The sequence below is a fragment of the Periplaneta americana genome, chromosome 5 (genome assembly GCF_040183065.1).
Source record: "Periplaneta americana isolate PAMFEO1 chromosome 5, P.americana_PAMFEO1_priV1, whole genome shotgun sequence".
Taxonomy (NCBI): Eukaryota; Metazoa; Arthropoda; class Insecta; order Blattodea; family Blattidae; genus Periplaneta; species Periplaneta americana.
Genome location: NC_091121.1, coordinates 113,683,524 through 113,708,510, shown reverse-complemented (window position 1 = coordinate 113,708,510; position 24,987 = coordinate 113,683,524). Strand labels below are relative to the sequence as shown.

The following is a 24,987-nucleotide window of genomic DNA, read 5'->3' as shown; positions in this document are numbered from 1 at the left end:
TTTATTTGGCACACTTCGATCTTTGATGTTCCATTAAGATAGCCTACGATTTACTTGCATGCAAATTAAGTCCGTGCGTTTTCGACCATATGGACATTGAATTCAAGTCATCATTAACTTTAGTTATAGCGTCATGGGAAGTAGAGTGCACGAATGAATACCACAGAGCTTAAACTATGGTAACATATCTTTAAATTAATATTAAAAACCATGCAAATAGGCTACTAAAATTTTTTATGCAAGTAAGGAATTTCAAAATTGAATAGAAACGTATAAAATTTAAACTACGGGATTCAGGTACAAGAATTTGAAGAAAAAAATTGACACAGACTGAAAGATAATAACATTCAAATAAGCAAAAATAACATTAAATTACGATTATGGAAGAACTGCACTGACTCATATTTTTTTAATTACCAGGGTATTCGATAAGTAGTGGAAACAATGCTGTAAATCAATGTTTTCTAGTGATGACCATTTGAATCTTGTAGTATTTAATAGAGCAGCAATTTTTCATAAACCTGCAATATTGAAAGCCTCGAAGTAACCATATTTTGTAAATAATGTCATTATTTCTGATTTAGAGTAAGTAATACAGGCCTAAAAATTGTTCATTAAGTACAAAGGTGCTTCATAAAACTAAGTTGCAAGGGGAAAAAGTGCATGTCAGTGTTTTAGGGTATTATACGAAGGTTGTGGGAAAGAACTTCTACCATACTGAACTACTGCAAGATGGGTGGAAGCGAGGCATTCGCTTTCAATCATGAGTTGGCATCCAAAGAGATTCAATTCGATCAGTGACAGGATATCCAGAAATGATGATGCTGCAGATGGAGTCTGCGACATTCCAAGAATTTGGGAACGTGTTGTTGACATGACAGGGGAATATATTTCGATTATAGAATGTTAGAAGTAACCTAAATATATTTAGTGTGAAACGGTAACTGTGTTGCTGATTTCCGGTGTAGTTCCTGGGTAGATCAATCGGTAGAGCCTTGGCCCGCTCAGCTAAAGGTATCGGGTTCGATACCCGGTCCTGGAACAATTTTTCCCTTCAAATCATTCAAGTCTGCTTGACTGAAAAAGCCAGATTTGTATAATGCACGTTACTGTTTCGATAACAAAAAACAAAATTTAATTCACACAGTAAGTGTGCACTTAATTCTGGGCATTGACGATCTGTCAACCCACTTGAGGTATGTGGAAAATATCAAAATTCAACGACCCTTCGGTTTCATCGTGGCCTCGAATCGCGAGTTCAAATGCCCCGCAAAATTTTACGCAGTGAATCATTTTTGATATTATGTAACGATTTTTACGTACTTGGTCGTTTTGTCGTTCAATACCGTGCCTATATACGTATATATTTTTCAACTGCTGCCGTATATCATATTTTCCTAAAAGATTAGCTAAATCCCATTAGCGCATTCATATGCGAACTTGATTGTTCTTGTTTTTTATAATTTTTTTTGTGACAAGTGACCTAGATCTATTACACCAGTCTACGTCCAAGACCGTTCTGCACCTCCAGTCCCAAACAATATAATATAGGGTAAACATTGGTAATTTCGTGATAATTTCATGAAAATTAATTTAAAATGCAAATTTGTAAATATATCCTTATTCTGATTTTTTCATCTAAAAGACTATAATTTGCTGTACAAATCTGGAGACATAAAAGATTGGACACGTTCTTGAACAAGTGCCAAAAACCACTTTTACAACTTAAGCTAAAAGGTTGGTTATTTCGTGATAACCTTGGTAATTTCGTGATATTACATTGACTATTACACTCTTACTACGTCATACTACTTTTGACCAATAAAACGGTACGAAAGGACGTATTTCAACCAATCATGGCTGCTTATCGCACAATTTTATCTTGTCCCTAGCATTTGTTTAATTTTATCGCGTCCCTAGCATTTGTTTAATTTTATCGCGTCCCTAGCATTTGTTTCTTTGTTTTCCAACATTTGAAACTGCGCTGGTCTGGACGTCAAAAATATATATAAAATTACAAACCACTCCAGTCGATGCACAGCAGTTTCAAATATGACTCGCATTGGCATTCAAGAATAAGAATTAATAAAAATCACTGATCATACCTATGCATCTTCTGAAATCCGATTTACAAATAAATGAAGAGCACCATTCGGAAATCCTGAATAAGTTGAATACACCATGTAGGCCTAAATCAACGAGTTCCACTTCTATTATGCACACGTCCAATATAACATCAATTGAACCACCAACCACATTCAAATTTGAAAATTGTGCATTCAATAATTATTCCTTTTAAAATTATTCATGTTTATTTTTTATGCCATCGTCGTTAATTAAAACTTTTCTAACACTTGTGTATATTAGTTAGGTTATGTTATAGCTTCTGCTCTGAGAGGATAAAAAGAACTTCTGCTATATGATATTATGGATAGTCACGTATCAGAGATTGTTTAATATTAAGATTTATTGAATAGTAATCATTTCAGTGTCTGTATAAAGACACTACTGCCATATAGCATGCATCTAGCGTAATATTTGTAATGTTGAGATGGTACAATAATACATTTGAAGACAATTGTATTTTCGTAAGTCAATTAATATTTTATTGTATTGGAGTACTTCGTTACTTCTAATCTTTATATACTTTCTTCTAAACGTGTAATAGTCAATTAAATCCCACTCGAGTTTTGATTTTCTCTAGATAAATCAAAACGTCTAGTGAGAATACTGTTGATAATTTCGTGATAGGTAGAAGAATTGTGGAAAAATTCATTAAAGTCAAAGGAAATTCTCACTTAATGTTACAAGACTTCAAACATAGTAATTCCGTCTAATATTCATTGCAAGAAAACATAGAAATACATATCAACACATAATAAGAATGAAATCAAGGTAAAATTGAAATTGAAAAGGGATCTTCTTTGCCCTGAAAGGGTGAACACTTTTATTACGGACTATACTGTAGCCTATATTACTAGGGTAACTCCAAAAGTAAAATTATATTTTTATCCTATAGCTTTGCTATTTTCACAGAATGTAGATACATCCTTTAGGAACAAATGTCACTTTTCCACATAATCCCCGTCCCTTTTAACTGCCTTACGTAACCTAGGAACGAGAGTCTGTAGACCAGCACGGTAAAAGTCTGGACCAACACGTCTGAGCCACTCTTTAGAAGCGTGCACAAGGGAGTCATCTTCTAACCTCGTTCCGCGAAGGGATCTTTCAGTTTACCAAAGAGATGGTAATCGCACGGTGCCAGTTCAGGACTGTAAGGCGGATGTTTCAGTGTTGTCTACCCGAATTTTCTGATCTGGTCTGTGGTCTTGTGACTCACATATGGCTGTGCGTTGTCGTGCAATAGCAGAACATCCTGCTTCTCCCGATGTCGTCGAACACGACTCAGTCGAGCTTGAATTTTCTTGAGAGTTGCCTGCCACAGACGCGTTTTAGAATGAATGGTGGTTCCGTGTGGCATGATGTCCACAAGCAAGAGTCCTTCTGAATCGAAAAGCACAGTAGCCATAACGTTTCCTGCCGAAGGTACACTTTTGAATTTCTATTTCTTATTTTATTTTATTTATTTATTTATTTATTTATTTTTTTTGCAATTCATTTTTCATTTTCAGAGAAGTCTATATTGTATCTTAAGAGTATTTATTTCAGTCACTGACTTCACAGCATATGTTTAAGGTGCTACACCTTTACATTACATATTTAAAGGACGTATGAACGTTTTCGTTGGTCTACGCCAACATCATCAGATACGAAGTACATTTCAGCAATATCAGTGCTCTCTACATAATATCTACAAATACAAAACTTATTTAGTGGCATGCAAAATGAGATATATTAAAAACCAACATTGCTGTAACACACATTGACATTCTATATGACTGCCTTGATTGTCACTTACTTAAAATACACGTATAGATTACAAAAATTGATTTACATATATATATATATATATATATATATATGCAAGTCTTCACATATGAGATAATAAAATGACATGATTTAAAAGTGATAAAACAATAAAATATAAAACTAAGACAAAAAGTATTATGAATGTGAAGAGTTGCAAAATTACAGTAATTACATTTAATTATATTCATATTTCTGTTTCACAATAATATATATATTTCCACCATTCAGAAACGTATGTATCATGGTTTGTGTCACGTAATTATTTGAATATTTTTCAAGTTTATATGGTTTTATTATAAATGCCAATGTATTATACGTTGGGTTGTTTGATGTTGGTTAATGATGTATATTTGATTTTGTCGATAATGCTGTTCCTCCAATCTGGAAGTAATTGAATTCAATAAGTTGATGACCCAATTTTAACGGATTTAACATTTAATTTGTATGATATGTTAAATGGAAGAAACTTTCATGGCAATGTATTGTCGATATCCAATACTGTAATTGTAATGAACATGTGGTATAGGGCAAGTAAAGTATCAGAATTAACTGAAAAAATCAAAATTGAATAAATAAATCACTACTAATGATACTGATGAAGCAAGTATTTGACTGGCATCATATGAATTTAAATGAAGGTCAAAATTCGGTGCAGTTATTTTGGGTAATGAAATAGTTACGAAAATAAATATTTGTGTGCGGTTATTATGTACTAGTAGCAATTTGAAATTGTAATATAGTTAAGTGAATGTATAAATCAAGCTTTTTAGTTATATTATCCAAAACAGCATAAAAATATCTATATAGACTTACTCAGTGTAGACGTGCCTTCTTAGATGTTTATTATATGGTGGTTGTGTGAGGACTGTGTGACGAGTACGTGTATCATGGTCTGAGGAAGATGTGGACAGTGCGCGCATGAATACATCACGTCATATGTTGTATAGTGTGTTCTGTAAGTTAGGTAAATTTTCATTAATTAAAGATTTATTTCTTTTATAATATTTCGAGATATAATATTCTTCCGCTGTATTTATATGAGTATTATCTTTATATGTTTTAATTATTGTTAAAGTATCATTTACTGAGCCAAGTTCGTGTCCATTTTGAATGAGATGGGATGCATATTTTGACTTTGCTCTGTTATGTTTAAAATCGGAGATGTGTTCTTTATATCTTACTTTGAAGTTCCGTTTTGTTTGCCCGATGTATTTGGCATTACAGGTTTCACAATTTAACATATACACTCCTTTCTTATTAAGTTTATCAATATGGTGCAAATGGTTATTAATGTTATTGTTGATTTTATTGTTAGTTTTGTGTGCTATTTTTATGTTTTCTTTTTGGAAAAATGTGCTAATTTGTTAGAAATTATTTTATTATAAGTCAAAGTCGACAACGTTTTGTTGCTCTCTTTAGTAGATCTAGATAAAGTGGACGAACTTTTCATTTTCTGTTCGTTTTCTTTCTTAGATATTAGTTTTCTAATTAATGTTCTATTATAACCGTTTTCATGCGCGATGTCAAGAATGTTCTGTATTTCTTTTCTGTATTTTGTACGGGATAAAGGAATCTGCAATGCTCTATTAATTAAATAGTGAAACATACTTAATTTATGGGCAGGAGGATGCTCTGAAGTTGCTGGTATAGTATGATTAGTATGTGTTGGTTTCCTATAGATGTCGAAGGATAGGTTACTTTTTTGTTTTATTATTTTTATATCCAAAAATGGTATGGATTTATTTGTTTCAAATTCAACTGTAAATTTTACATTATAGTGAATTTGATTGAAATCGTATGCAATGGAATCACTGCTCGATTTGTTGTCGTCTATTATGATAGTATCGTCTCCATATCTGCGGTAATATATTATACCGCGTTTATTTAGTAAGTTTTGAATGTGTTTTTCTTCTATGTGTTGTAAAAAGATTTCTGTTAATTCTTTGGTGAATTTGCATGATGCCACGCCATTGTCCGCCTCTGTCTCCGGTCCAAAATGTGGAGCCATGTTTCATCTTCTGTCACAATTCTTGCAAGTAAGTCATCTAGCTCTTATCATTGGCACTTAGCATGATAACAAATCAAACAGAAGCTACATTGAACCCATTGCGTCCCCTTTTGTTTTTTTTATCATATCTTATCTTCAGATTTCTAAAATTCGTATTGTAATGCAATTTTTAAAATAGTATAAAATGTAACGCTTCATGATCAACAAAATTTCGCCTCAAACAGCTAAGATTTCTGTCAGTAAAGCTAAGCCTATATGGCGACTACAGCTATATCTAAAATTTCAAAAACATTTCCTAAAATTTCATTAAGATATAATAATTTTTTTTATTTTATTGGGTTATTTTACGACGCTGTATCAACATCTAGGTTATTTAGCGTCTGAATGAAATGAAGGTGATAATGCCGATGAAATGAGTCCGGGGTCCAGCACCGAAAGTTACCCAGCATTTGCTCGTATTGGGTTGAAGGAAAACCCCGGAAAAAACCTCAACCAGGTAACTTGCCCCGACCGGGATTCGAACCCGGGCTACCTGGTTTCGCGGCCAGACGCGCTGACCGTTACTCCACAGGTGTGGACAAGATATGATAAATCATTGTACCAAATATCATATGCTTACCTTTAGTAATAAACCTGTAATGTAATTACAAACTTCCACAAAATTTCTACGCCTCAGAAGTCGACGCTAACTTGCTCTCTCCAAACATAAAAGCTCACTGAAGCAGCTACAATAGTCACACAAAGCGTAGCTGTATGTTTCTGGAAACCGGACAACATTTGCAATCCCTTGGCGGAAATTTGAATGTCGTAACACCATTGGTTAATTCAAGAAAGAGCAAAGAAAAAGTATTACGAAATAACCACTGCCACGAAATTACCAATGTTTACCCTACAAGAAAAACAAAACACTGTTATAACCCGACCCAGGCGAGTGTAGACACGGGCGTAATGTGAACTATCGCGATGACGCTATACGAACGCAGGAGAAGTACAAGTGGCTCTTCGGGATGCAGGACTCCTCCGGCCTTGGTCGAGTAATACTATTCATATTCATTCATTCCTATCATATACATTCATTTTAAATTTTCTAATTATTTGTCTTTGTTTTTGGTTTGTTTAACTATACTAAGTTCCGGTAAAAGCCTACCCAGTTTCTTAATATCAACTTTGCTCTGAAGCTACTACAACTGAGAAAAGTTAGTTTTTAACGTAATCTGTACACTGTTGCCAGACACTGTCTCATTCTTATATTATTTACAACACCGATTGCTTATAAACAAATTTACATAAATAATCGAAAAGTTAGCTCTAAATGTGTTAAGTATCATTTTTTTTTAATTTCATTCTATTCAATCTAAGGGAGAAACTTCCATATGAGAATATCATACTAAATTGTCTTTGTCGTAGCTCAACTGTAAGTGACTCATTCATGCGCAAAACGACGGTGTTGTAGGTATCTCAACATGCATTTCCCAATGTCTTTTTCATCAATATCTCAGAAAATTTTTTTTGGCACTTATCGCATGTAGAATATTAGGTCCTCAACTGTAAAACAAAACACACTTAATAAGGAACGTCATAATTAACTTGTTTTCGTCTTGTATATTAATATCAAGAAGGATACCACTGAAATAAATAATCTGTTTACAGGCATAAACACTGTAATGGCAAGAACGCTGCTGAGGAAGGACCGAAGCAATCGAACATAAGGAATTTTAATACATTACGAGGTGGCGGTGAACAACTTATAATCACTAAATCAAAAAGAAAATGTTATTCAATTATATGACTTATTTTAATGTAAATTATACAGTTTTGAATCTACAATGCTCATACAAAGTGTTCTAATATTTTAGAATATATGTGACGTTCAGAACACAAGGGAATCAAGTCCACTTTTGGTCAATTGGGAGATATTTCGTCTGTACATACCTTAGATGAGGCTACTTTCAGAGCATAAAAGAATCATGTTCTCACAATCTTTGCAATGGTGCAGATGTTTAAAATCACGTTCACCTTTAATAGGTAATTAACTGTAAATAAAATACTTTGTCTAATTTTCTTATATGTTCATTTTTGTGACTTAATTCTCTTGTGCTCTGAGCGCCCCATATATCACAGGCTATTCAATAACACGTTAACACACATAGGCCTATAGGTAAATTTTTAATACACACGTAACTAGTGAAATAGGTATATTACATATAAATATTTTGTGCATGTATATTTTTGTTTTGTCTTCAGTATAATACAACTCAGCACAAAATAACAACCATATTGAATCCTACAATATACAATCAGACTTAAGATTCATTTAATCATTTCGTAACCTATAACATATTCAACGCAATTGAACAAATCCTTCTCCATTCTCATAGTACTAGCATCATAACAATTTATATGTTTTTAGAATAGGCTATTAATTCAATTTTAACACATTTTGTAAAAATATACATATTTAATAACTTCATACGAGTATACAGTATTTAAATGCTTGTATATTTCCTAACAAAAAAATCACTGCATATTTATTCAAAAAAATTCTTTCCGTGGTAGTTACTTGTGAAACATCAACTTGACAGGTAGTATTCATGCACATATATTTTAAAGTAATTTGACATTGTTATTTGATTAAATATGCATGGTTAAAATATTTGATTGCAATTGGTAAGCTTACGTGTTTCACTATTTTAATATTTTAACTTTGATATCCATTAACTACACTTTGCCATGCATCATCTTCACAATTTTATTGCAATATTTTGTTTTCATAAGATATCTATAACCAATGTGTGAAGATGCCATATTGCATGGCGAAAACCTTAACAGTTTCAATAAATAAAATGTAAATTTATAACTGTATAATTTACTGTATAAGAAGTCCGGAAATTAAATAGAGAAACATGGGAGACATTCATTAGCAATAATATAGAATATGATATACATGGCCAACAGACCAAAGATACAAAATTTTAAATGAATTAAATAAAACGGTAAAAGATAATTTGAATATAAATCCCATTCCAATGGAAAGCTGGCTAGATTATTATGAACAACTATGGACGAACACGGAAGCCTCAGAAATTAACGAAAATTTAAACTATATAACAGTTGATCAGATTGACATGGAAGAACTAATATCAGTGCTTCAAAAAAGCAAATCCAGGAAAACACCAGGACCAGACGGAATCAGTACTGAACTCTTTAAACATGCCCCGCCATCATTCCTGAATAAGTTCCTAGATTTCATAAATGTCTGTTGGAGCCATGGAAGCTTACCTGATGAGTGGAATGAGTCACTAGTGGTTCCCATTTACAAAAAAGGGAATAGAAAAGATAAGATTAACTATAGAGGCATTAGTCTATTAAATTCAGCCGATAAAATATATGCAAAAATCATAAATAGCAGACTAAAGCCAATCACTGAAACGATACTTCTTGAAGAACAAAACGGCTTCAGAGAAAATAGATCTTACATTGATGGAGTTTTTACATTGGCCCAAGTTATTGAGAAACATCGAGAGTTCAATATTCCAACACACATAACATTTATTGATTTCCAAAAAGCATTTGATACTGTAAATAGATCAACACTTTGGAACATTTTAAAGAAAGAAGGGATACCACAAAATTTAATTTATGCCATTCAAAGCATGTACATTAACACAAAGATTAAAATTAAAATTAATAACAAGATTAGTTTAACGACTAGGATAACAAATCAAGGCTTAAAACAAGGTTGTCCGCTGTCTCCTTGTTTATTTTATATATATATATATATATATATATATATATATATATATATATATATAATGCACTTATTAAGGACTGGGAAATTGATTTGGCCACACATTTTATGATCGATAATAAACCCCTTAACACTCTGCTCTACGCAGATGATGTGATTATATTAGCTAACACCGAAGACAACTTACAAATGACAATTCATAGGTTATATCAAAAAGCAAAAGAGTACAATTTAGAAATTTCTATACACAAAACAAAAACCATGGCCTATATTGATAAAAATTCTATAAGACCTAAAATAGTTATCAATAACTCTGGAGTAGAGCAAGTAAATGCTTTTACTTACCTTGGCTGTAATCTCTCCTATATTCATTCTCGAGATATAGATAATAAATTAGCCAAATTTCAACAGCTGCTAAGAACAATTAGAAATACACTGTTTACGAAGGTCCGGCAAGACACAATTTTGAAATTCTACAAAACAATGGCCATTCCAACTTTGCTATATGGATCAGAAACTTGGACTCTAACAACTAGTCAACTGAAAAGAATAGAAGCAGCTGAGATGAGATTACTAAGACCGCTAGCAGGCTAACTCTCTATGACCATAAATATAATGAAGACATCCGACAAGAACTAAATATCGCAGTCATTACAGAGACAATCCACAAGTATCGGAGCAACTGGCATGAGCATGTTCTACGGATGCCAAATGATAGGCTACCCAGGAGATTATTAAATTACAGACCCCTTGGATCGTGGACGCCCGAAGAAGCGATGGAGAGACCAGCTTTTCACCTGAGACGGAACAGGACAAATGGCCTAAACCCTGATAGCTATTGATGCTGCTGCTGCTGATGATGATGATGATGATGATGATGATAATTTACATTAAAATAAGTCGTATGATTGAATAACATTTTTCTTTTTGATTTAGTACTCGACTTATTGGAACTTTGCCAAGATGAACTCAAAATTTATATTTACTAGATTGTGCATCAATTTGTCTGGGTTAAATCCCAAATCTTTCCGCAGTACATATGACGAGGGGACATAAATGTCACTGTTGATAGTGACATAATCTGAGGAAAGTCTGCAACCAGATTCACTTGACATTTATAAGAAATATTAACGCTGAGTGTATTCCCTCTGTACCTTTCTTAACATGTCATAGACCAATCCTCAACAAAACCATTCTTACTATGACGTATGGAATGAAAAGGAATGGAATCCTCGGCCTCAGCTCGCCGAATACAATATCGCTATCACCAATTCCATCGACGCTAAATAACTTAGTTGTTGATACAGTGTCGTTAAACAACCAACTAAGAAAAATACCTATTGTGTTAACCCTCCCACTAGGCGCATTGCCAAACCCACACCTGCTGATTACATTAAGTTTCGCTGCGTGCGCAGGTTTCGAGCAGAAAACCCCAATTTTCCCTGCGCCAGCCCCCTCCGTGCGTCGCTCGCCGGCGTTTGGGAAGTACTATGTACGAAAATGAGGAATGTTGACGAAAAGATGTGGATGCCTAATATGATGTAACGAGAGAACCCCAAGAAAAACTCTAACTGGACATTGTCCGCCACAAGAGTCACTATGGATTTTTAAATTAAAAATCTCGGGCCTGACCTGGACTCGAACCCGACCAGCCTACAGATCTGACAACTCAGTCACAACAAGGATTTCATACTACGTAACTTGTCAATAAACAGATACTGTCATTTCATTCATCCATCCACATAACACAAAACGCTATCGCAAGATGTATTCTGTGTAAAAACAACGGCTGTGTTGGGAGCCTACCACCTGTGTTTTTCCTCATTTCATCAGCGGATGTGGGAACACAAACAGCGAAGAAGATTGGGTTAAAATAGGTATGGTGGCGTGGTAGACAATCTGCACGCAATGCTGGTCGGCTCTATAAGAACAAGTAGAAATAAAAGAAGAAATGAGAAATAATACATGTGAGACAAGATAACAGGAAAAGAAGAGCACGATGCACACCACCACTTCTCTTTTAACGAAAGGCGGAAGTATTAAATCTGACAGGTTTAAAAAAATTTGACAGGGTCTGTTCTTACAGTTATTATCTATGAGTCAATTAATTCGAAAGTGATGGTAATGAGGTATGCTAAATTTTAGTTAATGTTATTGCACAGTACAAAGGTACATCTTCCGCTGCTGTGTCTATGTGCACAGTTTGTGAGCTTCTCAACCAAGTGGTTCGAGGTTCGATTCCCGGTGTGAGCAATGGAGGAAATTTATATTCCTTGTACTGAACTGGTTATTCGTTCGTCGTCTTCTGAATTGTCCTATGATATCTCTCCGTTGGTCCTGAGTCATGCTAATCCTATAACCAAGGAGGCCCACATTTGTGAACTGTTTAGTGTAGGCCTATAGTTCATTCAGTATCGTTAGCGACATTGCAGTTGGCGTTAAATCTCGGACAGCAACTCGTTTTACTGCAGCTCTATACTAATCATTTCACGTGATCAAACAAAATACACTTTTAGGTTAGGTCTCGTGAATCGCAGACTGTTTAGTCAAAGCATATGAATTTCATGTTGTCAGACAAAATACATTTTAATATTAGATCATAGTAATCTACTAATTACCAACATAATGTGTGAGAGATCCAGAAGGAAAATATACTCTTTCACAAATTATTGACACATTTAGAAAACACCTCCCCAACATTAAGGTCAGATGTGGTAAATAAATAAATAAGCAAGACATTGTTATTATGACTATATTATTATTATTATTATTATTATTATTATTATTATTATTATTATTATTTCAGTACATAGGATTGTGACTTTACCCACTTTGATTACATCTGGTATTAATTGACAATGCTGAACAGACGGTCAAAATTAGCCTTTTAGGAACTGCTCTTACGTGATTCTCACTGTACTCAATTTAGCATGGTTTTTAATGTACCAGTTTCTAATATAAAAACTGTTTGTTGCAGATGTAGAAAGATCACCTTACTGAAACTTTGCGGTTCCCAACGGCAAGAAGAATGGAATAATCTAGTAAGTGTTAAAGTCCAAAAATAAAACTATAATTTATTCATTTAATAATAATAATAATAATAATAATAATAATAATAATTATTATTATTATTATTATTATTATTATTATTATTATTATTATTATTATTATTATTATTAGTGTTACTTCTTCTATGTATGAATACTGTCTACATTGATTTGAGTTTCTGTGTGTGGATATAAGAACAATATTATACAGAGTGATTCTTTGACCTCGTAACAACCTCCCATTTAGGAGTGATAGCAGGATCAATTTGAATAATTTTCACATAGGAACCCATGTCTGAAAACGTTCCCTTTGGCAATTAGAAGGTTTGATTTGTGTAGTCAATGTAGTAATGGACTCATTCATATTGTTCAGTTTATCGCGTGTGACGTAAGCGTTTCCAAGTCGAACGAAGCCAAATGACGTCAGTGTAATTTTCGTTCCACCAAATTCTTTCATTTTTTTCTATTAATATAGATTGAATATGGAAGTTACAAGTAAAACATATTTGTCTTGCATATATTAATTCATTCATAGTTTTCTGCCCACGGGTTGGTCTTTCACTGAAAATCCATCATTCTCCAATCACTCCTATTCTCCGCCTTCTTCTTAGTCTCCTCATATGATCCATATATCTTGATATTGTCTATCATCTGATATTTTCTTCTGCCCCGAAGTTTTCTCCCGTTCACCATTCCTTCCAGTGCATCCTTCAGTATGCAGTTTATTCTTACCCAGTGACCCAACCGATTTCTTTTTCTCTTCCGGATCAGTTTTAACATTATTCTTTCTTCACCCACTGTTTCTAGCAAGCTTCATCTCTTATTCCGTCTGTCCATTTCACACGTTCCATTCTTCTCCATATCCACATTTCAAATGCTTCCAGTCGTTTCTCTTCACTTCGTCGTAATGTCCATGTTTCTATCTTATACAATGCCAAACTCCATACATAGCACTTGGTTAGTCTCTTCCTCAGTTCTTTTTCCATTGGTCCGCGGAAGATGCTTTTTTCTAGGAATAGCTTCATTTGTCATCTTTGCTGTCTCCTTTTGAATTTCTGGCAGCAGCTCATGTCATTTTTTTTTAGTTTTATTTATACATGGTTTAATATCTGTGGTCATAGGATCTGCGCGTACACCAGCATTCCGTGTTTTTCTTTAGTATTGTTGAGTTCCTGTTACTATTGTAAGTTATGTTGTAGATGGCTTGTGTTCATGTAACTGATTACAGATTTTTTAAATTAACGTTTATTATATTGCTAGTTGAGGCGGTGAAGAAGCATGGCATGTAAATTTCCAATCCGGTATTTGTCTTTGTGTCTGAGGAAAGCCATGAAAAACTCCAGTTTGAAACCGGGACCTCCCGATTGCGAGTCTCAACCGATAGCATCTGAACCAACTCTCTCAGTCCAACTTGTGTTGTTATTTATAGTACTTGTCAAAGAATTTCAAGCTGTCCACTTGTTCCACTGCCTCATTTCAAATTTTCAAGTTTACCTCCATTACTTTTCCTCCACTGACCATGGTTTTCATCTTGTTTCGATTTGTCTTCATCCCATACTGCTCATAGCTGTTATTTTACTCCATTAGCTTATCCCTTACTATTATCTCCTCTTCTGCTAACAACGCCATATCATTAGCAAATCTTATGCACTTTATTCTTCTTCCTCCTACTGTCACTCCTTCCATGCTCTGAAGAGTATTTTTGTCGCTATATTCTGAAAGTAAATGCTGAACAGAATTGTTGATGAAGGACATCCTTGTCGTACACGTCTTCCTATTCCACTTATCTGTGACATTTCTTCTCCTACCTTGACTTTGACTCGTTTCATATACGAGTAAAGACTACTGAGCACACAGCAATTTTCTTCAAGATCCCTATAAGTTTGTTCCAATCTACTATGTCAATGAACATAAACGTCGATTCAGTATTCACCGGAGTATCTTTGCCAAGTGCGATGTGAGGGTGATACATTTCTTACTTAATTATCGCCGGCCCAGTTCAAAAGGAAAACAACTCAAGATTAAAAGTTTTGAGAAACCTGCAATTTAAAGCTCTATGTTTCTGTGAAAAATAAAAGTGTCGTTGGAATCACTCCAAATTCAATTAATGAAGTTTTATATATATCATAAGTTTCAAATTATAGTGTGTTATTTGGATTTTTCTTAGCAACACAAAACTTTAAAATTCAGGATTTTCAAAACTTTAAATTTTGAGTTGTGTTTTCTTTAATAATTATTTCTAATGCAAAATATTGTTGGTGTTGATTGCTGACATTATTTTTTGTTGTGTTTTATTTATCTTATATAAAAGTATAAAGCAAAATTTGGTTTAATAAGCAATACGTATTCATGCCTAGCGAAAGAGCAGAAAAATTAAATTCCTATTATGCCACTGTTTTTGGGATGAGGACAATAATACCACACTTAGCTTCTGTGGAAAATACGGGTCAGTTTTCTATCAAGCCTAGGGACATAAGGAGAAGGATCTCTAAATTGAAAGCTCATAAATCAATAGGACCTGATGGTATCGCCGGAGACGTACTAAAATTGGGAGGGGAAGCCATGATTCCCTATCTAGTGCGTATATTTGAAATATCAATTAACAATGGTACTGTCCCGCGAGATTGGAAAGATGCAATAGTGGTGCCAATTTATAAGTCAGGGTCTCGCTCAGATACAAAAAATTAGAGACCGGCCAGCCTCACCTCTGTGGTTTGCAAACAGATGGAACACTTGATTTCAGCTTTTCTAAGGCAGCATTGGGATGACTCAAATTGGTTACATAACTGTCAGCATGGATTTCGGGGGGGCTATTCATGTGAGAGTCAATTAGTAACTGTATGTCAGGATTTAAAAGACGGAATAGATTCCAGTAGCCAAGTAGATGCAGTGATTATTGACTTTTCACGCGCATTCGATGTAGTCCCACACGATATATTGTTGGTTAAACTACAATCAACGGGGATTGACTCAAGAGTACTCCAGTGGATCAAGGAATTTTTAACTTGTCGCACTCAGAGAGTACGGGTAGGGGAGGAATTATCGAACCCAATTGAAATTACTTCCGGAGTCCCACGGGCCTCTTCTATTCCTGGCTTTTGTAAATGATCTGCTAGTTAATATCTTGTCTGGGGTTCGCTTATTCGCGGATGATTATATGGTAGCCTATACAGAGAAATAAAAAGTTATGAAGATACTACTCTTCTTCAGAATGATCTCAATAGAATAAACGATTGGGTTATAGCCAACAAAATGAAAATAAATTCTCTAAAGAGCAAAGCCACCAGCTTTACAAGGAAAAGAAATAAAATAATTGCATCGTATACGTTAGGGGGTGAAACCATTCCGGAAGTTAACAAATGTAAATATCTCGGAATAACATTTAGCAGCGATCTTGGCTGGGGGGAACACGTTAAAGACACAGCGGGAAAAGCATGGAGAGCGTTACACTTTGTGATGAGGGTACTAAGAAAAGGCTCTGATAAATCCAAATAGATTGCATATAAATCACTAGTACATCCAGTAATGGAATCCTTACGGACTAGAACGTATTAAGACACTGGAAAAGATTAAAAAACGGGCTCTCAAGTATTGACGGAAAAATTAACCATTAAAATGGAACACACTCACGGACAGGAGAACGCGAATTCGATTATGCGCACTGTTCAAAACATACAGAGGTGAGCCTGCCTGGAGAGAAATAAAAAATAGGTTGCAGCCGCCAAATTACTCTTCAAGGAACGACCACTCATATAAATTGAGGGAAAGAAGACAGAGGACGGACACTGGAAAGTTTTCTTTTCTCAATCGTACTATCAAGGATTGGAATACTTTACCTGCAAATTTACTAAAGGCTTTACCAACAACCAAAAATCTATTTAAAATAGGCCTAAGGACTTTACTAATAGACGATAATTATACACAGTATTTAAAGGGTGTAATTGAAATTTTGTTATTGACGTGTTCTATCAGTGAAGAATTATGTTGTGTCCGTGAAGTGTGTTGAGTAAGTGAAACGTGTTCCTGTCAGTGAAGCTTTATAGTTTATAGTGGCAGTGCAAAGTATTTGAACAGTGAAATGTTTTTGAAGTGTTAGTGAAATCAGGATAGAATCAGTGAAATGTGTCGTAGTTCTAGTGAAGTGAGTGAGTTGACAGCGAAATGAGTGTAGTGTTGAAAGGTACTTGTGCAGATATGAACATATCATACTCGTGGGTTTTAGTTCGAACATAGTTTTAAGGTACAAATTAGATTTACTTTAAATGTTATTTTAACCGATCGTGCTTCATTTAATTTAGGATGTTCCCTGCTGTTGTTATTATTATTATTATTATTATTATTATTATTATTATTATTATTATTATTATTATTATTATTATTATTGTTAGTATTAATTATTAGTATTATTATTATTTGTATTTTTTATTAATTGTGTTTATTATTGTCTTTATTGAGTGTAATTATTTACCACTGTAACCGGGTATATACCCATTGCAGTGTGAATAAATACATACACATACATACTTAATCCAGAGTATGAAGAGAATTAAAGGATTTACTTTATACTCAGGTTTCATTGGCTTACTTTCTTGTTGTCTTAATAAAGCATGTATCGCTATGTTAAGAGATGACTACCTAGTCCTATAGAATGCCTGTTCTTGAGTTTGAAATAGTGACTGATACAGACGTCTACTTTCATAGCTGTTTCCGTAGTCTTGTTTCTTGATGAATGATTACTAGGGCTAGGACAGGAATGTAATAACAACTTTTTTCTGTTTCATTAAAACATATGCAGATCGTAATGTATGCACTCAACAATGTTTCCCCATTCAAAAAATGTAATTTTTATACTGCATGTTTTTGGATATATTTTTAAATAATTTCATGATATTCAGCATTTATGGGTGAATCCAGAAATACATATAGAGTGTTAGTTGGAAGGCCGGAAGGGAAAAAATCTTTGGGGAGGCCGAGACGTAGATGGGAGGATAATATTAAAATGGATTTGAGGGAGGTGAGATATGATGGTAGGGATTGGATTATTCTTGCTGAGGACAGGGACCGATGGCGGGCTTATGTGAGGGCTGCAAATTTACATTATGTTACCCACGTACATTCATTCATTCATTCATTCATTCATTCATTCATTCATTCATTCATAGTGTTCTGCCCAAGGGCAAGTCTTCAGTGCAAACCAAACTTTCTCCTATCTTTCCTATTTTCTGCCTTTCTCTTTGTCTCCGCATATTATCTATATATTTCAATGTCATCTATCATCTGATATCTTCTTGTGCCCCTAGCTCTTCTCTCGTTTACCATTCCTTCCAGTGCATCCTTCAGTAGGTAGTTTATTCTCAGCCAGTTACCCAAACATTTCCCTTTTCCTTTTCCTGATCGGTTTCAGCATCATTATTTCTTCATCATCTTGTTCCAACACAGCTTCATTCTTATTTTGTCTGTTCACTTCACACGTTCCGTTCTACGTACATCATTTTTACAGTTGTTTACTTACTTATTTATTTATTTATTTATTTATTTATTTATTTATTTATTTATTTATTTATTTATTTATTTATTTATTGTTTTTAAGGAAACCGGAGATTCAATGCCGCCATCGGTCCCTATCCTGAGCAAGATTAATCCAAAGTCTACCATCATATATCACCTCTCTCAATATATTATCCTCTAATCTACGTCTCGGTCCTCCAAAGGTCTTTTTCCCTCCGGCCTCCTAACTAACACTCTATATGCATTTCTGGATTTGCCCATTCGTGCCACATGGCCTGGTCATCTCAAACGTCTCAATTTAATGTTCCTAATTATGTCACGTGAAGAATACAATGCGTGCAGTCCTGCGTTGAGTAACTTTCTCCATTCTTCATCCCTCATAGCCTCAAATATTTTCTTAAGCACATTATTCTCTAAGACCCTTGACCTCTGTTCCTCTCTCAAAGTGAGAGTCCAAGTTTCACAACCATACAGAACAACAGGTAACTGTTTTATAAATTCTAACTTTCAGGTTTTTTGATAGCAGACTGGATGACAAAAGCTTCTCAACTGAATAATAACAGGCATTTCCCGTATTTATTTTTCTCTTAATTTCCTCCCGAGTGTCATTTATATTTGTTACTATTGCTCCAAGATATTGGAATGTTTTCACGTCTTCAGTTGCAATTCCAAGAACACCATTAGTCGGAAAAGAAGATTAATCATTACCTGTAGACTTAACAGCTGCTACCGAGTATCTGGCCCTGCAATCAGAAATTAACGACGTAGGCGCAGTATCCTTACATCGGTAACTCGTTGCAGAAGTGAGAATGATTCGGATTACATCACTAAACTCTACATTCGTCTTTTAGCCGACACGAAAATTCTGATAGTAACTTCATCGATGCAAAAGTATCTTTCATCGCAGAATCTGATTTAAGATCGATCTAGTTGTCATACTCCTGTGATATCAGACAGGCTGGCTTGCCCGATACAGCAGAGTATGCGTTTACAACTCAAGCGCTTTCTTTAATTCTTATTTTCGTGAAGTTCTCCCGGAAAAATAGCAGTTGAAACTGCCACGCAAACTTAGCAGGTGATAGTGAAGTTCATTTACGACAATTCCTGATATGTCGGAATCTAGTTTTTTTTTTACCATTGAAAGGCTATCTAGATTTTGAGTTTTCATTGACAACGTATGGAAATTGTTAAAAATGAATAGAACATTCGAGTGTACATATTACAAAATTCTGGAACTACCTAAGTATTTCTCCATAAGCATAACCAGTTTGATTGTATATCTGTTAACATAATACAAGATTCACTCTTGCAATACGTAAAACGGATTTAAGATTGATTCTTGTATCCGGCCAGGAGATCTCGTAGGTATATCTCCTGCCTGTTTGTATATTATGCATTACATACCGTCGTTCTTGTATCACCTGGTCGTTTATATCCTTCCTGACGCCATTGAGGCTTGTTAGCTCATGTAGGCTGCTATATAGGGCAAAGCTACCGACATGCATAACACCTGTCGACAACTTTCTCATTTTTACGACCGAGCTTTCATAGCTTGAAGGTCGTTTGAGAGGATATGTGAGGTCTGCAATGAAAACAACCTACGATGCGGCACTGCACAAAAAATTGCTGTGGACAGGTAAAAGCATCAAGAACAAAATATACTCTCTAAGGAACAAATCGATTAAGTAAAACTTAAAATATTTGAGTGGTTAAGTACACATAAGAAATAGGCTGAATTATGATATGCAGTTAGTTTAGAAAACTAATACAGTATGTAATCCAGTTCATGGATTCGTTGCTACATTTCTCATACGAATCGTAATGACTGAAGTGAAGATGTAGGAAGTTGATAACCTCCATATGATCATGTTAATGAATATATAAAAAAAACTCTCCTACAGTTTTCTTGAACTCAACCAATGACTATTGCCACATTTCTGTGACTCAGTGTTAGCGCGCTGGTCTCCCATCCAGTTGGCTAGGATTTGATTCTCTGCCAAGTTGTGATGGAATTATCGTGAACAAAGCAGATATTGCAGAGGGATATTTCCTCTATTACTTTACCACTACTCTCCATATCCCTCTCATTTTATGTCTTAAATTTATTCTGTCATGGAATCTTGCGGGTAGTACGGGTTTCCGATACTGATATAGGAAGGGCTTGTACTTCTGGCCCTGTAGCTTATCAAGCACTCATCTGAGGGCATCGCTCTGTCAGAGTTTAGGCACGATGATCTACCTATGAAATGCTTGGGTGAAGACAAGAAGGAAATTCTATCATTATGGAACGAAATATATGATAAAGAGAATGGCCTGAAGATTTTACGGAGACAGTGTTGTTGCCAATACCGAAGAAAAATAATGCCAAGAAACGTAATGAGTTCAGGACTATCAGCCTGACATCACACTCGGCGAAGATTCTCCTTCGAATATTGAATCGACGGTTATATTCTAAGATGCAAGGACAGTTAGAAGAAGAGAAGTTTGGCTTCAGGAAAGAAAAAGGTCCAAGGGATGCAATTGTACTACTATGAACAATCTGCGAAATATACCTAGAGAAGAATAAAGAAGTATATATATATATATATATATATATATATATATATAGGCCTAGTATTTGTGAACTTAGAAAAGGCGTTTGACAGAGTGGATTGAAACAACCTGATGGATATCCTGAAGAAAATTGGTGTGGCTTGGAAAGACAAGAGGCTTTTCAGTAACCTTTGTATGAAACAACGAGTCAAAGTCAGGATAGGAGAAGAAATGTCTGAAGGAAGTGAAATAGGGAGGGGAGTACGACCAGGATGTCCTTTATCATCTACCCTATTCAACATCTACTTGGAGGATTTGCTGATGAACTGTTTTCAGAATATGGGAGGGGTGAAAGTAGGGGAAAGAAGAATATAGTGCTTAAGATTTTCTGATGATATGGCGTTGTTAGCAGAAGAGGAGACGATAAGGGATATGTTGCTGGAGCTAAATGACAGCTGTGAACAGTATAGGATGAAGATAAATGCAAACAAGACTAAGACCATAGTTGTCGGAAGAAAAATGAAGAAGGTACATTTGCGAATTCTAAATGAGGCAAGTGAACAGCTTCAAATACTTGGGGTTCTATAAGCAGTAATATAAGCTGCGGCCAGGAAGTCAGAAGGAGGGTAGCAATGGCAAAGGAAGCTTTTAATAGAAAAATGAACATCTTCTGCGGACCTCAGGAAAAAAAAACTAAGGAAGAAACTAGTGAAGTGCTTTGTGTGGATTGCAGCATTGTATAGGGCAGAAACATGGACATTACGACGAAGCATTTGAAATGTGGATATGGAGAGTAATGGAGCTTGTGGAATGGACAGAGAGAATATGAAACGAAGCTGTGTTGGAAAGAGTGGGTGATAGAAGAATGATGCTGAAACTGACAAGAAGAGAAAAAGGAATTGGTTGGGTCACTGGCTGAGAAGAAACTGTCTACTGAAGGATGCACTGGAAGGAATGGTGAACGAGAGAAGAGTTCGGGGCAGAAGAAGATATAAGGTGATAGATGACATTAAGATATATGGATCGTATACGGAGACTAACAGGAAGGCAGAAAAAAGGAAAGATTGGAGAAAGCTAGGTTTACAGTGAATGATCTGCCCTTGGCCAGGACACTTATGTATGTATGTACTTACGTATGTATGTAATGTATGTATGTATGTATGTATGTATGTATGTATGTATGTAAGTATGTATGTATGTATGTATGTATGTATGTATGTATGATTGTATGTATGTATGTATGTATGTATGTATGTATGTATGTATGTATGTACAGTATGTATCAGTATTTGCTTTTCGTCAATTCGTCTGATTATTGCCTTTTTTCCTTTTTTCGAATTTTAAGGGTGCGGCTTATTTTTGTATGCATGTATGGGATAAAATTGCTATCGGTATTCGCTTTTCGTCAATTTGTCTGTTTATTGGCTGTGTTTCTTTTTTCGAATTTTAAGGGTGCGGCTTATTTTTGGGCCAATGTGGTATATTGTGTAGTTCCACAATCCATTTCTGGATTATCCTGGAAATCTTTTTCATCACCCCATGAATCGAAAAATTGGTTTTGGCATGCATAATGTTTGTCCCATCTAGCATCTTTCCCGGAGTGGCCAACCGGAAACTGCTCAACAAGTCACTTTACCTAGTCAGGAGACTCTTGCCCTTCATGGGATGTTGTGAGTAATAATAATAATAATAATAATAATAATAATAATAATAATAATAATAATAATAATACTTCCTCTGTCAAGCAATTATTCTAACTATTGCCAGAAAATTATCCTTATTAATTACCTATAAAACCTGTTCAACCGATGTGTTCTTAATTTTTATATTAAGCAGTACAAAAATACGGACGATGCGGTGTGGAAATATTCCCTGAAATAAATTAATTGATATACAAAGAATTAATTTTACGATTCATTGCCATATTAGAATAAGATTTTATCCCTCCATTCAACCACAGAATTGCCGCGCCAATGCCCTACCGACTGAGCTACCCAGGAACTGCACGCGACACCGTCTCATTTTTTTCTGGGTAGCTCAGTCGGTAGAGCGTTTGCGCACTCGGCCGAAGATCGCGGGATCGATACTCGGCCCGGAACAATTTTTCCCTTGAAATTATTAAAGTCTGCTTCACAGGGAGATATACTTGAAAGCCATATTCAATTAATCATTGATCCGAGCGAAAATCTTAAACGGATGTGAAGGTAAACCAATTAAGCCATTGGGCGGTGTTGCCAGACACTAGAAGGCGTGTTAATGTAGCTATGGAATGACATATTTATGGGAGTGGGGGAAGGCAGGTATGTATTTTTGCTTCCGCGTGAAGGTGTCGGAAATGAGATTATTGGGTGTATTCGTTATTGGCGTAGGTATGTTCTGCGATCCATAGGCCTAGTACAGTCGGTCGCAGGCTGCCGCAGCATTCTCTTTCTGACTTTCGCACTTTCTTTCTCAGATGTATCGTCTGCTGTCATATCACATACAGAAATACGAGACATTTCATTATTACCCTTGTTTTATTAATGAAATTTACCAATGTGATGGGATTAAGTAAAGTGAATCTTAAGAAGATTAATTTTCACAACTTAAACATATCTCATTAACCCCTGCAAGGATTTTCACAAAACATTTTATGCAACATCATAGAAGCATAAAAATTAAGCATTCAAATTTTATGTTGTACAGTTAAGGAACACTAGACTGAGTTTTAAACTTTTACCATTTTAATCCGATTCATTTCATTTTTCAGGTTTTTATTACATGCATTAAGAATAAGGTGTGTGCAAATTTTGAGCTCAATCGCAATGCTAGTTTCGAAGTTAAGTTTATGTTAACTATGCAAATAAGTGATATTATAGTCCAAGTGTTCCATGCACATTATATTTAATTATCGCAAATTCATAATGTTTCTTATGCATCCTAATTCACAAGAAATAGGCTAATTTACCAGTGAGAAATTCATAATATCTTGGTTATTTTAAAAATAATAAACTTTTGAGTATCAGACATTTATTTTATTACGGTACATATATATATTTTTTTAATTTTCAAGATATTTAAGATTTCTCAACTTTAAATGTCATATATCTTGATTACACAACTTTTAACACTGTATCACTTCGGAAAATGTATTATTTGTCTTAGACAGATAAAGACAGATCCAAAACCTGCATCGACACATAAACAAAATACATCCGAAGCTACACTACACATTAGAAATTGAAAACAACAAATCCATAAATTTTCTAGACATCACAACAACAAAAGTCGACAAACACACGTTCAAAGTATACAGAAAACAACAACACACATACACAACACTTCCAACCACCCCACACAACACAAACAAGCTGCATTCCGAACAGTGGTACACAGACTACTGGGTGTTCATTTCAAAGTGTGTCATGACGTCACTGTTGATGAGTCAGCGATTTGAATCGAGTTTCAGCTTATGTGTCAGAGAAGTTGCCTATTAATCAAGGCGTTCAATCTGAACTTGAGAACGTGTACGGTATAACTTGAAAGTCGTAGCAACAGATGGCGGTCTGTACGGTCTGTGTGCTACCATAACCTCTTTCGAACTGTGTTTTGCTTGGGCAAGTTATACGCAGGGTATTTGTTATCATCGGTTGCGTACGGAAACATTCCACAACACAAATCAAATGCTCCGTGTCCATGTTGACCGTCGAAATTAATGTCAACAAATACGTAAGTAATCGTCTTAACTCTTTCCACATATCCCGACAGTAAGAAAAAACTCACCTCAGTACATATTTCGAAACAGTTCACATTCCTGCCACTACCGGTGTTACCGGACGTATCAGTAAGTACTCTTCTGAATGAACGCCGTACTTGCTAGGCAACTTCTCCGGCACATAAGTAATACACCTCTGCGGAAGTGTAGGAAGATTGAATTCTCTAGGCTCATCGACTAGCCACATGACGGCATACAGCGAGACATGACACACTTTGAACTGAACACCCAGTACTCAACGTACCAATGAACCAACATGACTACAAAGAAGAGCTAAACACAATCAAATACATAGCACAAGAAAACGGATATAACCCCAACATAATAAGAATGTTAAAACATAATGACAAAAAAACATAACAATACAACACAAACACAAGAACACAAGAAATACTCGTACATCACATTAACATACGAAAACAAAAACACAGAAGATTGCAACCTCATTCAATAAATTAAA

At 35.0% G+C, this 24,987-nt stretch overlaps 1 protein-coding gene across 2 annotated transcripts in view; it reads left to right on the top strand.

Moving 5' to 3' along the window:
- Positions 1–24,987, top strand: part of LOC138700080 (uncharacterized) — a 433,777-nt gene that overhangs the window by 217,034 nt on the left and 191,756 nt on the right. For both annotated transcript variants that reach the window (XM_069826395.1, XM_069826394.1), the window contains one exon: positions 12,664–12,727. The gene's annotated coding sequence lies outside the window, so the exon portion shown is untranslated. The remainder of the gene's footprint in view (positions 1–12,663; positions 12,728–24,987) is intronic.